Genomic DNA, 14,739 nt, shown 5'->3' on the forward strand with positions numbered 1-14,739 from the left:
AGTGGGCTTCCAGCTCCTCTGGAAGATTTCTGTCTGCATTTAGGTCTTGGAGGCTGTGGCGTCCATTCATTTTTGAGATGCTAAGCAGTTCCTGTGGGGAAGAGGTGGCCGGCATTCACATCATCTTTGATCAGATCATCACTCAAGGTAAGGTGACCAGTAAAGGGGGACCTAGAGCAGTTGTTCCTCAAAGTGTGAGCCACAGACCACCTGGTTTGACATCACATATGGAATTTGTTTTTTTTTAAAGAAAAACAAATTCCTGAGTCTCATCCTAGAATCTCTGTTCCTGGGGAGTGGAGCTCTAGGATTTGCCTTTAAAGATTTTTTAATGTTTGTTTTTGAGGGAGAGAGAATCAGAATCCGAAGCCAACTCCAGGCTCTGAGCTGTTAGCACAGAGCCCCATGTGGGGCTTGAACCCACAAACCGTGAGATCATGACCTGAGCTGAAGTCAAATGCTTAACGGACTGAGACACCCAGGTACCTCTAGGATTTGCCTTTATAACCAGAGCCTTGGGAAATCCTTTCACACACTAGTCTTGAGGCTGGAAGCCAAGACTCTCTCTCTTCCATGTTGGGATGACTCTTAACCATTGCGTGCTCTGTTTAGCAAAATGCCTTTTCCCTATTTCCTCTGGGACTGGATTACAGTGACCTGGCCACCCCTTGCATGCATTCTTTGAGTTTCTTCATCCTGCAGATATGTTTTGAGAACCTACTATGTTCTAGATATTGGAAAAGCTCAAGAAATCCAAAAATGGCGTCCAAAGCTGCCTTTGGGGCCAGTTGCTGAAGCAGAACCATGTATACTATCATTTCCTTGTTCCTTGTGCTTTCTATTGCTCATGTTGGAGGCCATGTGCTAGGAAACCCTTTTGTGGGGGACCCACCCCACTGAGGAAGTGGGGGCCTTGTCCAATCCTCTCTCCTTGATGGCAGAAACAGGACCAGCTGTTGCAGCAGATGGTAAGAAGAGGCACCGGCAGGCTTGTTTGGACTTCATCTGTTCTCTTTTCTTTTTCTTTCTTTCTTTCTTTTTTTTTTTTTTTTTTTTTTGCTTGGGTTCAGGCACCTGTGTTCAGATAGAAATTTTCAAAATCTCAGCAGCTTCTTAGTTTGCCCAGGTGGTCTCCAATATAATAGCCTTATCTAAAGTCAGCAAGAAGAATCTGTTATTGCTAAAAATGTTTATTGGGCTTTTGGGGACCCAGCTTCCCCATCATTCCTCCTTTTTTCTTTTTGCGCAAGGAGGCCCGTCGTCGGCAGCCACCCAGCTTCAGTGCACGCTTTGTTTGCTTGTTATTTCCCATTTCCCTTGGGATAAATAGTTACAAGCACAACTCGAGAGGTAATCAGTCTACACAAAACAGGAGAAACATGGAATAGTCCCTGGAGAAGTAAACAAGTGAAGTAAGTATGTGAAAATTCTTCATTGAGGGATGTTTAGAATGTATTTTGACACTTCTGGAATCTTTGCCTCTGTTCCATTTTTGTTTTTCTGGCATCGAGGAGCACTTCTAAGTACTTCACTTTGAATGTCCCCTACAACCCATTTTACTGAAGAGGAAACTGAGGCAGAGAGAATTGCTCAAGCTCAGATAGAAAATGCTGGAACCAGGATATACATCCAGACACTCTAGCTCCAGTGACTACCCTCTAAACTGCTCTGTCTGCTCATCTCAGGGGATCCTGCATTTTCCTTCATGTCATTTTAAATGCCTAACTACCACATAGCTCCATTTTAATGCCTTCTGCCTGATTCTTTTTTTCGCTTCATGTTTATTTATTTATTTTGAGAGAGAATCCCAAGCAGGCTCCACACTGTCAGCACGGAGCTCTACATGATGCTCAATCTCACAAACCGTAAGATCATGATCTGAGCCAAATCAAGAGTCTAACACTTAACTGAGCTCCCCAGGCGCCTCTCCTTCTGCCTGATTCTTAACCCGTTGGGCCAGAAGTTGACTCCCTAGAATCTTCCATGAAACATTTCCAAGGAGTGGTGGCACTCCCAGAAGAAGGGGATCTTTGTCCTCCCTGGCTTGGTAGGGAGCCACAGGGGCAATGAGATTGGTGGGAACCATCAATATATGCATAAAGGAGAAGTTGCTCATTGGCTGAGCATCAATGAAAGGGTTGGTGTGCTAACACTCTCCAGCAACACTCCTAAGGCTCTAGAGACAGAGGCAGAGAGGTGGAATGGAGGTCAGGATTACAACGAGGGAGGAGCAGGAGAGGGAAAGAGCACAGACCCAGAGATCAGGGGACAAATTCAAATAGAGCCAATTGCACTCACCCTGTGTGTATTCGCACGCAAGCTGCTTAACCTCTTCAGTAGTGTAAATAGCTGCCTTACAGCTCTGCTGTTGTATGAAACGGAGCAATGTGAATTTACATGTCTATTACGGGCTATGGCCACAGCAGGCTCTCAGTCAGTGGCAGTTTTTGAGATCCCTTTCTCCCCTGGACCAGCAAACTCAACCTCCATTTTTCCTTCTTAGATCAGGCTGCTGTAGAAGGATGAAAACTTTCTAGAGTTTGGCTATTTGTTCACAGTATGGCAACGGTTGGGAAAAAGAACTTGGGGTGGATTATTTTTTGTTATTAGACATGTCTTGTAACGTTTTATTTTTCTAGAAAGAAGCCATCTATGGCTGGTAATCAATACAGTCAGCATGCTTTGCCTTTGTCCATGTTGTGTCTGATGCTCATCTGAAGGATGGGTCGGGGGGTGGGGGCAGCTTGCTGACTCCTGTACAGCCTGACCCTCCCACACACCAGGGTGCTCTCCACTACTCTTCCTTCTCTGTCAGTTTAGACATTCTTGTGGTCTGGGTACTTTTGTCCCTCCAATGAGCTAGTTTGCCTTTTTATAAATAATCTCAGCTTTATGCTGTTTTTTTTTGTTTGTTTTTTTTTGTTTTTTTTTTTCCGTAGGTTAAACCTTGTGGGTTCATCTATCTCAATTTGTTCTTCTCCCTGGGTTTGCCAACATCTTCATTTCCAAGTCTTCTTCAGATTTCTTTCAGGGGTCTTTTGTTCTCTTTTCCACACTGCTAACTAGAATGTTAAATTAAATCTAAAGTGAGCAAGCACTGACCCCAGGACACCCTGCTGAGCACCTTTTCTAGTGGGAAACTTGCCAGAGTCTTACCTTTCCTTCATAATCTTTTGCTAGTATTCAAACCATGTGACTTGCTCTCTCTGGCCATTTGAACCATGTTAGCAATCAAAATTTCATGAGTTGCTCTGCAAAATGCTGCAACTCAAGTCTGAAAATGCAGTATCTGCTGGGTTTCTTTCCTCCTACCATACTTATGCTTTCTAAAACAAAAACATGAGCTATCACGTCGTTGTATGCTTTGTCCTTAAGCAAGCCTTTCTGCTTGTTGCCTGAGACTTCTACTTTCCTAGATATATTTACAAATATATTTTTACTTATGACTGTTGCTGATTACAGACCTACAGGTGCTGGTTAATTTCAGGACAAATGTCAGGCATTTTCAGTTTTTGCTTCTTTCCACCCCTCTGCTAGCCAATAAATCACGAGAAATAATGAAACCTTTCATGGATTTCTTACTCGGGTCTTTGAACATCCCAAACTATTACCTGGCCCCTTTGATTTGTAAATATTCAGGGTGTCCAACATCTGCTTTCTGTGTTATTTTCCATTAGCCCTATTTGTAGAGTCTTTGAAGTAATACCATGGCATCTGATTTCTTTTATATAGAAAAGTCCTTATCTAGCAGTGGGTTTTAGCTAGAGCTGCACATTAGAATCCAAGTGGGAGGCATTTAAAAATACAGATACCCAGCTCTCTCTGCCCCTCCCCCGCTCACACTCTGTCTCTCTCTCTCTCTTAAAAATAAATAAATATTTCTAAAAAACCAATTAAAACACCTGGGTGGCTCAGTTGGTCAAGCGTCTGACTTTAGCTCAGGTCATGATCTCATGGTTCGTGAGTTCAAGCCCTGCATTGGGCTCTGTGCTGACAGCTCAGAGCCTGGAGCCTGCTTCAGATTCTATGTCTCCCTCTCTCTCTCTCTCTGCCCCTCCCCTGGTCACACTCTGTCTCTTTCTCTCTCTTAAAAATAAATAAATATTTAAAAAAATACAAATGCTCAGGTATCCTCTCCCCCCAAGGTATTCTGATTTAGTAGGTTTGGGATGGGCTTTGGCTGTCTATATATTTTGTTTAGAGCTCCTGAATTGGTTCTAAGGGCATTCTGGTTTAGAGACACATATCAGAGTAAGTCCCAGGTCTCTGGTGTGCACAGCGGCACCCTGGCTGGCTCTAGCAAACCCCCGGGCTCTGGGCCACAGACACCCACCCTGGGCCCTGGCTTCTACTACCTTGTCCTGACTGGAGGAGGGTCCATCTGAGCTGGAACATGTATATGTGGGGGTGGTGAGGGGCAAACAGGAAAGGAGGGCTGTCTAAGTGGAGAGAAGAGTAGCACGATCAGCACAGAGCCAGGAAACCAGAAGCTCGGCAGTGGTGAGGAAGAGCTGGCTGGCTTGGGACCGAGCACAGGCTGCCTGAGAGAGAGTACAGAGGAGCAGCTGGGGCAGGTCAGCCCGGAGGTATTACCAGGGACCAGACGGTGAATCCCAGTGACGTCACCTCTGTATATAAAACCGAGTCCTACTTTCTTCTCTTCACGACGGCCAGGACAGACTATTAGGACCCAGGGCTTTGTGAAGCAACTAAGAATGTGTTTTGCTTTTTATGCTATTTCTTAGGGGGATTATATTACTGATAGCTTCTTCCATACATTTTTTCCAGAGGCCTGGCTCCTGCTAGGGTGATGCCCTGGGTCTCTACACCAGGACCCCTCTCCCGCCTCCTAGCCAAGGTGACCAACGATAGCAGGCCGCAGGTGGGCCTCCCTATTCAGGTGGGATTGCTGCCTGTGCCCATTTTATTTTTGCTGAGATTTATGGATTTCCCTTACAAGAGGAGGATGTATACGATAAAGAACGAAGAGCATGTTAATAGTTCAATCTTTCTCCAATGTATATGGATGGGCATTATTATCTACAGTGTATGGCCAAGAACACTGAGTTTAAAAGAGGGTAAGTACCTTGCCCGCAGTCACAAGATAGTGAGTGGTGGAATGAGGGTGGAGAACCAGGTCTCTCTGGCCCCAAACCTCTGCTTTTTCCATTACACCAGTTGTGCCTGTCTGGGTGGAGGGCTGGCCAGGGACTGTTGAGGCATCCCTGGGGAGGTTAAACCTCATTTGTATTTTCAATCAGACACTAGTCTCAGGGCATGTCTGGGCTCATTGGAGGATTTTGGGCATATTTAAGGCAGCTGAAGATGGATGTAGTGTCTGGGAAGTTGATAATGAGGTAAAGTTGGGATGGTTACAACTTTGCCTCTTGTGCAGGTTTGCCCAGGGCTGCTGCTCAAGCTGCGTTTTCGGCTTTTCTTTGGCTCCTTGAACATCTGCTCTCGCCAGTTGCGTCTTGTCTCCCGGCTTATGGAGCAGGAGAGGGAAACAGGTGCAGCCCTGAAGATATTCTTGAGTTGTTCCAGGGGATCCTTTTTCTCAGGACGTGTCTGGCTGGTATTTCCCTTTCTCAGGACTCCTGGGAACATCCAAGGGATGGATGAGCCCACAGGACAGCTGTGTCTGACAGCGGTGTTCAGTGTGCCAGGTTTGGAGGACAATCTCCTAACAAATCTTGGAGCTGCTAGAATATAATTTCTGTGAGGGCAGAGTCTGGGTCTATGTATCCTTAGCACCTAGTAGAGTGCCTGACCTAGAGTGAGAGCTTTAGAAGTAGTTGTTGAATAAGCATAGGTGCTCTGGCTCCACATGGATTTTTCTTTAATTAGTGGTCCTGCAGCACAGAGATTTCCCCAGGTCTATGAGTGGAGAGGAATACAGCCTCTCTACTACCCTTATTTCTCACTGTTGGTTTGCTTGTTTCATCACGCTGTCACTTTAGGATCCATTCGTCCCTTTTAGTTCTCTAGCCAGTTCCCCCTGGCATATTCCTGCCTTTTAATCACATGACAGAGAAAAACCCAGTGAAGAGGGAAGGAAAGACTGTCAGCACACCGTGGTGACTTACTGAGAACACCAAATCGCGGGTTCCGTTTGCTTTGTGGGACCCCTCGTCCGTGGCCAGGCCAGGACCTCCTTGGTTGGAAAGGGCAGGGAGGGCAGCAACAGGGCCTGATGCTTCTCACTAAAGGGAGGGCACAAAGAAGACACAAAGAGGGCTCCTCTCTCCTTGGAGCATAAATGGACTTTTCTCCTTCCTCAGAATAGGCTGTTTTCATGGGAGTTTGGAGTAGTGGTTGGGGATGATGTGTCTGCCTCAAATCTCACTCCTTAAAACCCTCAAATTATACATTAAGGTGTTTGAACTATCTTGGGGGTAGGGGTAAGGAACTGGGAAAACCAGAATGTTTGATTTTTTTTTTTTAATAGTTTATTGTCAAATTAGTTTCCACATAACACTCAGTGCTCATCCCCACAAGTGTTCTGCTGAGCGAAATAAGTCAGGCAGAGAAGGACAAATGTCATATGTTTGCACGTATAGGAGGATTAGGAGGAACTTGACGGAGGAACAAGGGGGAGAAGAAGGGCGGAAATGGTGGGGGAAAGGGAGAGAGGCAAACCATGAGAGACTCTTGAATGCTGACAAAAACAGAATGTTTGATTTTTATTCAGACCTAGAAAACGTCAGGGACTTGGTGGTGGATGGGGTCAAATTCTCTGAATTGCCCTGGTGTGGATGGGCTCTGCAAAGTGAGAGACTTTGCACAGTGGGTGATTTGAATATGAAATATGATTTCCCATCACTATTAGTTGGTCCAAATATAAAATCTTATTTTTAAAAAGCATTCTCTCCCCTACCATTAGTATGAGGGCTGGGTCACTCCTTCCTTTTGCCTAGAAATTCTTGGTGCTGTCATCCAGTAAAAAAAAAAAGTGGATTTCTTTTACTGGAATTCTTTTCTTCGAATGCTTCTGATAAAGGCCTGAGGATTGTAGGGTTTTGAGGTGGGAAGGATCAAGCAAATTCCTTCTCCCTAAATTGTCAAAGTAAGCCAAAGAAACTAGACATCTTCAAGAGTTAAGCTGTTAAACTAAGAAAAACCAAGCAAAGCAAAGTAAACCAAGGGAAAGCAAATGAAAGCAGGCTAAAACCACACATCTCCAAGATGCTTACCCACTGTGGAATGGAATTTCAGATGGCCGTAAGGTACCTTTAAATCTTAAGTTAATACTAAATTCCACTCTACATCAAGCTTGCCAAGCAATCATTTATGCCATTCTTGAAATAGCCAGTGTTGGAGATCTCACTGTATTTTATTTTATCTAAAAGTCGGTCTGGCTGGGAGATAGAATTTTACCCAAACAAAATTTGACTGTGTTCTTGGATTTTCCTCATATACTCACCACTGGGTCATCTAATTTCTCTTACACTTTATAGTTCTTTAAGTGATATGATTATGAACTATTTACAGTTCTTATAGTTCTGTATTGCACTGTTTTCACTTAAGTTATATTGTGAACACTTTCCCACATGTGTTTCAAAAATATGAATTGTAATGGCTGCATAGAATTCTCTATCATTATTTTATGCCCTCTTATTGAACATTTAGACGCTTTATAGTTTGTAATGTCACAACAGCAAACTCAGAACTCTGATTTCATCCCTCATTATTTCCTTACATTATCTTGGATGTGAGACTATGGGGTCAATAGGTGAGACTGCTTTATAGGATTTTTGCGCATATTGTGTTTCAGATTGTGCTCCCATGAAATAGATTCAGAGCTAGAGATTTGTGTGTGGGAATTTTACTAGAGAGTGCCCTCAACATCTGTGAGACACTGAGGGGAGGGGTTGGGTAGAGGAAGAAGTTGAACTATGATGTATTTTAATAACGACCTTAGCTGATCCTGGGGAGATCTGGAGTTGAGAAGTCCCTTTAGAATTGTCCCAAACTGAGGCAAAGGGGCTGAGCCTTTGGGTGCTGACCACTCATTGGCTGCAAGTGCCTCTTGTAAGGAGGGAACAGGCATGACCTTAGGTGAGGGATTTCCCTTTAGCCAAGGGCAATTCCTAGAGAAGGACTCAACTACTAGCATTCAGAAGCTAATGGTCCTGGTAAACTGGGGGAAAGAATCCTCAGAACTGAAGGGGGGAATCAGGTAATGTATCACAGCATCCACTGAAGTGGATAATCCTTGGATCTCTTGGGCTCATTTGTTTCTTGTAAAAAAAATCCATTCTATCTGGGAACAGATCTAGAATTATGGTCAACCTCTTTTCCTAGGGAAATGTGCAAAAAGAAATTTAATGGGAGAAATTATAGTGCTCACTGATGCACCTGTTCTCAGGGACACCTGACACTCATACCATCCTTCCTCCACAACCCATTGTAGTTTTACTTCCCTCTTAGCAAGACGTTTTGCTGATCCACAGGGTTACCTGGTGAGTGACGCAGACCTTCATCCTTGAAGGAGATGAGCTCCTGGTCATCATGCTCTTCTTAAGCCATGACTCCTGCTCTTGTCCATTTACCATTACGATTGGTTAGAGGATTATGAAGAGATGCCCCAGAGGTCCTTCTCATTGCCAGACGTAGTCTTCTCTACCCTCTTGTACAATAACAGCCCAACTTTCTTCAGACGGCCATGCTCAATTGCCTCTGCAAGGATGATAATGTCTTTCCTTGTCTGTTGATCTCTTGGCACAAGAAGCCCAAAGTGCCTGAGTAGCAGCTTTAGCTTCAAGTTTAATGGGAGTCTTGCAATACCTCTGGTGGAAATATTTATGTTTTTGGAGCCAGAATTTCTATATTCTCAGAGCCAGGAATTTATGGAGGGCGTTCTCTTGGTAGATCATTGGGGGGTATGGTAGGTGGAACTACCACACTATTATCGGGAACCATGTATTCTGTACAGAGAGGACATGGTACCATATAATACTCATTGATTAAAAGGGCTCACTGCATCCTTAAGGATGATACCCCCTCCTTAAGCGTAAACTGTAATGTGCTGCAGTAGCACCCTCAAAAGGCTATTTCTTCATCCTGTAAAATCAAAAGTTTCTGTGTGGTACAGTATGTGACAAGACCAGTGGGTCCCATGATCATGTGCTCACTACTATTCCTCCTTTGTTTTAAGTGAGTTCCTTGGTGCAATGGGATATTGTATGGGGTCTTGTGTTAGTGAACTAAACATGAGGCAAGCTCTCAAGTAGTGATATTTAATGAGGGCCTATGGTCAGGGAAGGCAAACCTATACCCTGAGTCTGTGCTGATTTCATTCAAGATAGATTGCTGAGCCTTTCATGTAGAAAAGGGTTCAATGTAATTAGTGCACCACAAAGCAGCCGGTTGGTGTCTTTGATACATGGTTCGGTATACCAGGGGCTCGGCAGTGATCTCTGTTGCTATAGTCTGGACATTCAGCAGCAAGAGTAGATACGTGAACTTTCATTGTTAGCTGGATTCATGCTTAGCCTCCATCCCTGCCATCATGACTACTCTGTTCACATGCCTGTTTTGTCAGCTCTGAGGTGACTAATGAGGGAGGCTGTCTGACATCAACTGGCCAAGTCATTCTGTCTACCTGACTGTAAAGTGCTTCACCCTTGGTGAGTGCTTTTTGGTTGGCATTAACATGGGATACAGAAATCTCTGCACTTCATGCCCAGTTCCATATTCCTCTTCCCCAGATTGCCTTGTTCCTCATCTTTTAGTTTTTCTCCTTTCAGGTCACTGACCAACCAGCCAAGTTATTTACCATTGCTTATAAGTCTATATGTGTTTCACAAAGAAAGTGATTAAGTGCATCTCCAGAAGTCCATTGGGAGGATGTCCTCTCACTAGTACCTCTCAGGGACAATCTTGAGTGGGCTGAGAATACTGAAGTCCACTTCTGGTTTGCATTTGTCATAAGGCTGACCCATGTGTGAACAAAGCTTGGCCTTTTTTTCCCCCCTCCACCAGCTGTCCATCCAGGACCCCCACACAGCCATAGTAACAGTGGTGAATGACTCTGTATCCATCAGTCTTCGAAGTGTTAGGACATTCCCTTTTCCTCAGTTTATGGTTACTTGAGTAAATGGCCTCAAGGCCCTGTAGAGAAGACCAAGGTGATCAGTTTCTCACACACTTGCTGTGGCATTGCAGGGTCATTCTGTTTGGGTACCTGGCCTCTCCTGCAGTCAAAAAGTAGAGCATCTGAAAACTGGTTTAGCTCTGGAAACTGGGCAAGAGACCACACCTTTTTGCCCATAGCCTCCTGATCATCCAGTCTTGGTTTCTTTCAACAATACAGATTGAGAAATATTTTCATTGACAACTCATCTTTCTTGCCCTTAGGGATTCCATGTTCTGTTAACCATTCCATAGCTCCCTCTGTGTTGGGCATCCCAGCTGCCACTCCAGTTTTGCTGCTCAAGACAATTACTGAGTTCATCTTGTTTCTGACAGTTAAGTGCTGCTATTTGGCCTGCATTGTGTTTATTATTTCCTTTCATCTCCATTGCAGAGCCCAGTTCTGTAAGAGCATTTGCATCTGCTCTGGTCAGCTCAGCCTACAGAGGATGGTCACTGCTAACTTCTCACTGCTGCTGCTGCTCTCTCCCCAGTACATTTCTTATCACTCTGGTAATGCAGTGTCCTCCTGGCCACCTGCAGAACATAACCTGCTCCTAGGTCTTCTAGCTTCCATTGTATACCCCATCTCATGCTCGCCTCTTTGAATCTTATATCTCTTCTTGCATAATATATCATGGTAGCCTGTTTTTTCTGTTTTACTTATGATGAGTCATTGCTTTTACCTAGTTTCTAAGAACCATTCTATTTTTTTTTTTATTTTTGAGAGAGAGAGAGAGAGAGAGAGAGAGACAGTGTGAGCAGGGGAGGGTCAGAGAGAGAGAGAGAGAGAGGGAGACACAGAATCCAAAGACAGGTCCCAGGCTCTGAGCTGTCAGCACAGAGCCTGACGTGGGGCTCGAGCCCATGAACTGTGAGATCATGACCTGAGCTGAAGTTGGACGCTCAACCGACTAAGAACCATTCTAACAGAATGTTAACATCATCAGCTTGGGTACTCACCAGGGTTGATAAATCTTACGCCAAAGGGAGTGCTTTCATAGCAATGATCTCTCTTTTATTCAAATTTGTATCCACTCTCTTTGATGCTACCATCTCAGGATCCAGTCCCAGTTAGAGTTTACTGACTCCTCCTGGTACATGTTGTCTGGGACCTGCATACCCCTTAGGGTATGGTGTCTTTTCTCTCATTGCAGATTTAGCACTTTCCTGGCCAGGTTAGGTTGCATCTTGACTCTCTGGTGGCCGAGGGTAGAGATGGGCTAGATCCTGAGAGAGACCATGTTACCTTGCCAGGCAGAGACCCCTGCATTGTCTTCAAGTAAGGGAGGAATATTAGTTTTATCAAGAATGAGGCTCATGTCAGTTGTGTATCTCTAAGAAAGAACCTCACTTCTATGCCAGTTTCTTCCAATTATCATTGTCCTGTCTCTGATTTTGATCCCCCCTTGACTTCTCAAAAGTTTGATTTCTTGTGTTCCTGATGTACTATTTTATTCACTGCAGATAGTGATTGTTCTTCCTCTAATTAAGTTGCAGAGAACAGAGGACTTCTGCAACCCTTTAACTTCTCTTCCAACCATTTAGCCTACCTCCTCTCTCTGTCTCTCTCTCTCTTGCGCGCGCACACACACACACACACACACACACTCACATTCACACATAGTCCTGGTGAAAACAAACAGCATATAACCTAGCAGATTGCTGGAGTAGTTTCTTAGCACCACTATCTGTTGCCTAGAGTTGGCCTCTCAAGTGAAATTCCCATCCTTTGCAGCTCTCATTGACACTTCCCTTGACTCACTTCCCTAGTGCAGTAGCATGATGTGTTTTAGCTGTACTGTCCACTCTGACCTTAAATTGCCAGGGGCACCAATAAATAATTTTATTTCACTTTGCCTCCCTTCTTATTCTATTTCTGCTACCTCCCTCCCTTAGGCCATGCATAGTTATTTGGAAATTCTTGGAAAATAGCTGCCAGCAGTCTAGTTTCTCCAAAGTTATTGGTTTGTTGTCTATCCAGTAAATAGAAAACTTGGAAACATTTTAGAGAATTTCTCACCTTACCTACCTTCCAGTCTCTGTAGCAAGGCCAAACTGGGATTCCACTCCAGAATCTGAACACAGGAAATAAGCTTAGGAACCACCTAGGTCTGTTGGTTCCTGGGCATTCTTGGGACTGGAGAATGTTTCTGTCTGGCCAAAAATGCTCAGCTGGCTTCAGGCCTTGGAGGGCAAGGCAAGGACAGCTCTAAAGACAGAGTAAAACTGTACCCTGTGTTCTGAGTCTGCCATTAAAACAAAACAGGAAAAGACACACATCTTTCAGGTCCTGGGTTAATTCTGTAAAAAGATGAAATGCTGTAAAGGTCACACATTCATGAAGGAACTTTTTCCATGAGCTGCCAAACTTCATGTGGTTGTCTCTCCATTGAGAAAGTTAAAAGTTCATTCTTTGGGATTTTTGGGTGGCCATTCAGCTCAACAATGCAGAATCTTTGTTTCTTTTATGTTTGGCCTTGTGGCCTTTAACCCAAGACAAGGCAACTTTCTCTGCTCTCTGAGATCATATCATACCTGATTTGCCAAAATGGCAGGCGCTTTTCTCCCTGGGAAAATGTGATATTTGGTTTCCTCAGATTGTTTGTGGGACACAAAAAAATTAGGGAATCAGAAGACTGGCTTTACAACATTTTTTTTTTTACATTTTGAATAAATGTTTTTCTGGGAAAAGTCATCTATTTCTGTATTCACAAAAGACAAACTATCAGAGAATAATTTACCAGGAAAGACAATAATATTTTAGGGTGAGGATGTTGGTTCTTTCCTGCCTAGAAGGCTTTCTGTTCCCATAAGGTTTTCAGCTAAGCCTTAGGAATCTGGAATGCAGTGGGATTGGCCCAAACTCTGGACAAACCCTGATTAAAAATGTCTCCAGGGATCTCTCATCCTTATGTAAAGAAGGCAGAGCCATAAAGCTATGAATCTTCTCCCAAAATCTTTGCTGATATCCAATAAGGGGGGATCCTGCTATGATTGACTCATTATGAAAAGTAAAAACAAACTAACAAACAAAACCCCCAAACAGCAGGGACCCCAAACAAATGCTTACAAATCTTTATCAACAAGGGGTTCTGGGGGAGATAAATAATGGGCTTTCTACAGTTTGACAGAATGAGTAGAACTGATAATTCTTGCCTATCCTTACCTGCCTAACTACCACCACCCTCTCTAATCAAGCTATTGGTCTAGACTACAAATTCCTAAATCCCCAAGGGTTGGACTATGGCCAGGGACTACTGATTGCCCATAGATATAGATGCTCACTACCATATATACTTGGCAAGAGGTATGATTAAGGTGAAAAAGGGCTTTAAAAGTCTCATTGTCCCCTTTGCTTGATTAATTTGAGCCTATGAAGACAGATGGACATCTGTGGGATGACATTCTTATGAGAGAGACCCTGGAGATATTTGTTCTTGGAATCCTTCATGGATTCTCCCATGGTCAGATTATCATTATTACTGCTTATTTTAATATAGTGAATCCTGCTCACTAGCACAGTTCTTGAAGGCCTACTATGAACAAAATATTCCCCAGTTATTATGGAACGTAGGGTATGTTGAGTAAGGAACAGTTCTTGCTCTTAGGCAGCTTAAAGTTGTGTGTGTGTATGTAAGAGAAAGAGAGAGAGAATGAGAGTAAATACATTCCCTAGAGCATCATATTTGTTTTCTATTAGTCATCTTGCAATAGGATATTTAGTAGATGGGTTTTCGCATGGGACGTGATTTATCCTTTGGTCACAAAGCCAGTTGGGGATCATGTGGAGTCTAGTGGAGACTAGACTTCAGAGTTCCTACTGGTTCTAAATGTCAAAAGTTTGTAACTACAGGTGAAGCTCAGAAAGATTATGACTCCCACAACCCATCTCTGGATCACTACAAGGAAATGATGTTCTTCCACCCAATGGTCAACTTTCTCAGACTTTCTTTTACATTTCAGTTGTGCTGCAGACTCCACCTACCCATATAGTTCCGTCAAGATGTAGAAGACTATGCTTGGCTACTGCTTGATGCCAAAGCCTTTATTTGACCCCAGAAACAATCAGTCTCTCCTTTCCCAACAGAGTAGTTGAGATTAGGAAATATTGTGATAGAAAGGGAGGATGTTATTACTGACCTCAAAATGTGGACTTTTCTCTTTGGCTACTCCTCTTTATCTGCCATCTATCCTTTCTCCTTCTGTAGACCCCACACTTGCTCTTTACCTTCATAGGTATGTGAATTCTCTGGAGATGGAAAGATCCGATGGGACTCTTGAATGTAGAGCCCATGCCAAGGTACAAGAATGCAAGGATCTGGAGCTGACTTGGACCAGGGAGCATGTTTACCTGTACTGGCTGGCAAAAGGCAGAGTGGCTGGAGGGAATTTGCAAATCATCACTGTATTGAGAGTGGGAAGAGAGGACAGCAAAATTCAAAACTGTAGTGGTATCTAATGTCAGATTTAAGAGCATGGCAAGACCTTAACAGGGAGGATGGATTGTTAGATGCTAAGAAGAGTTGAAACAGGGCAAGAAGCCAAATGTGGGTCCTAAAAGGTGCATGAACTAATGTGATAAGGAAAACCAGGGCTCTGAGG

At 43.8% G+C, this 14,739-nt stretch overlaps 1 long non-coding RNA gene across 3 annotated transcripts in view; it reads left to right on the plus strand.

The window, feature by feature from the left end:
* Nucleotides 1-14,739, plus strand: part of LOC144231987 (uncharacterized) — an 807,055-nt gene continuing 792,316 nt past the window's right edge. Inside the window, exons 1-2 of one of the 3 annotated variants that reach the window (XR_013335260.1) lie at nucleotides 1-147; nucleotides 4,789-4,900. This is a non-coding gene — a long non-coding RNA (uncharacterized LOC144231987). The remainder of the gene's footprint in view (nucleotides 148-4,788; nucleotides 4,901-14,739) is intronic. The other 2 variants (XR_013335265.1, XR_013335267.1) reach the window with 2 other exon arrangements.

Source organism: Crocuta crocuta, unplaced genomic scaffold (assembly GCF_008692635.1).
Source record: "Crocuta crocuta isolate KB4526 unplaced genomic scaffold, BGI_CrCroc_1.0 scaffold102, whole genome shotgun sequence".
In the NCBI taxonomy this organism is placed as follows: domain Eukaryota; kingdom Metazoa; phylum Chordata; class Mammalia; order Carnivora; family Hyaenidae; genus Crocuta; species Crocuta crocuta.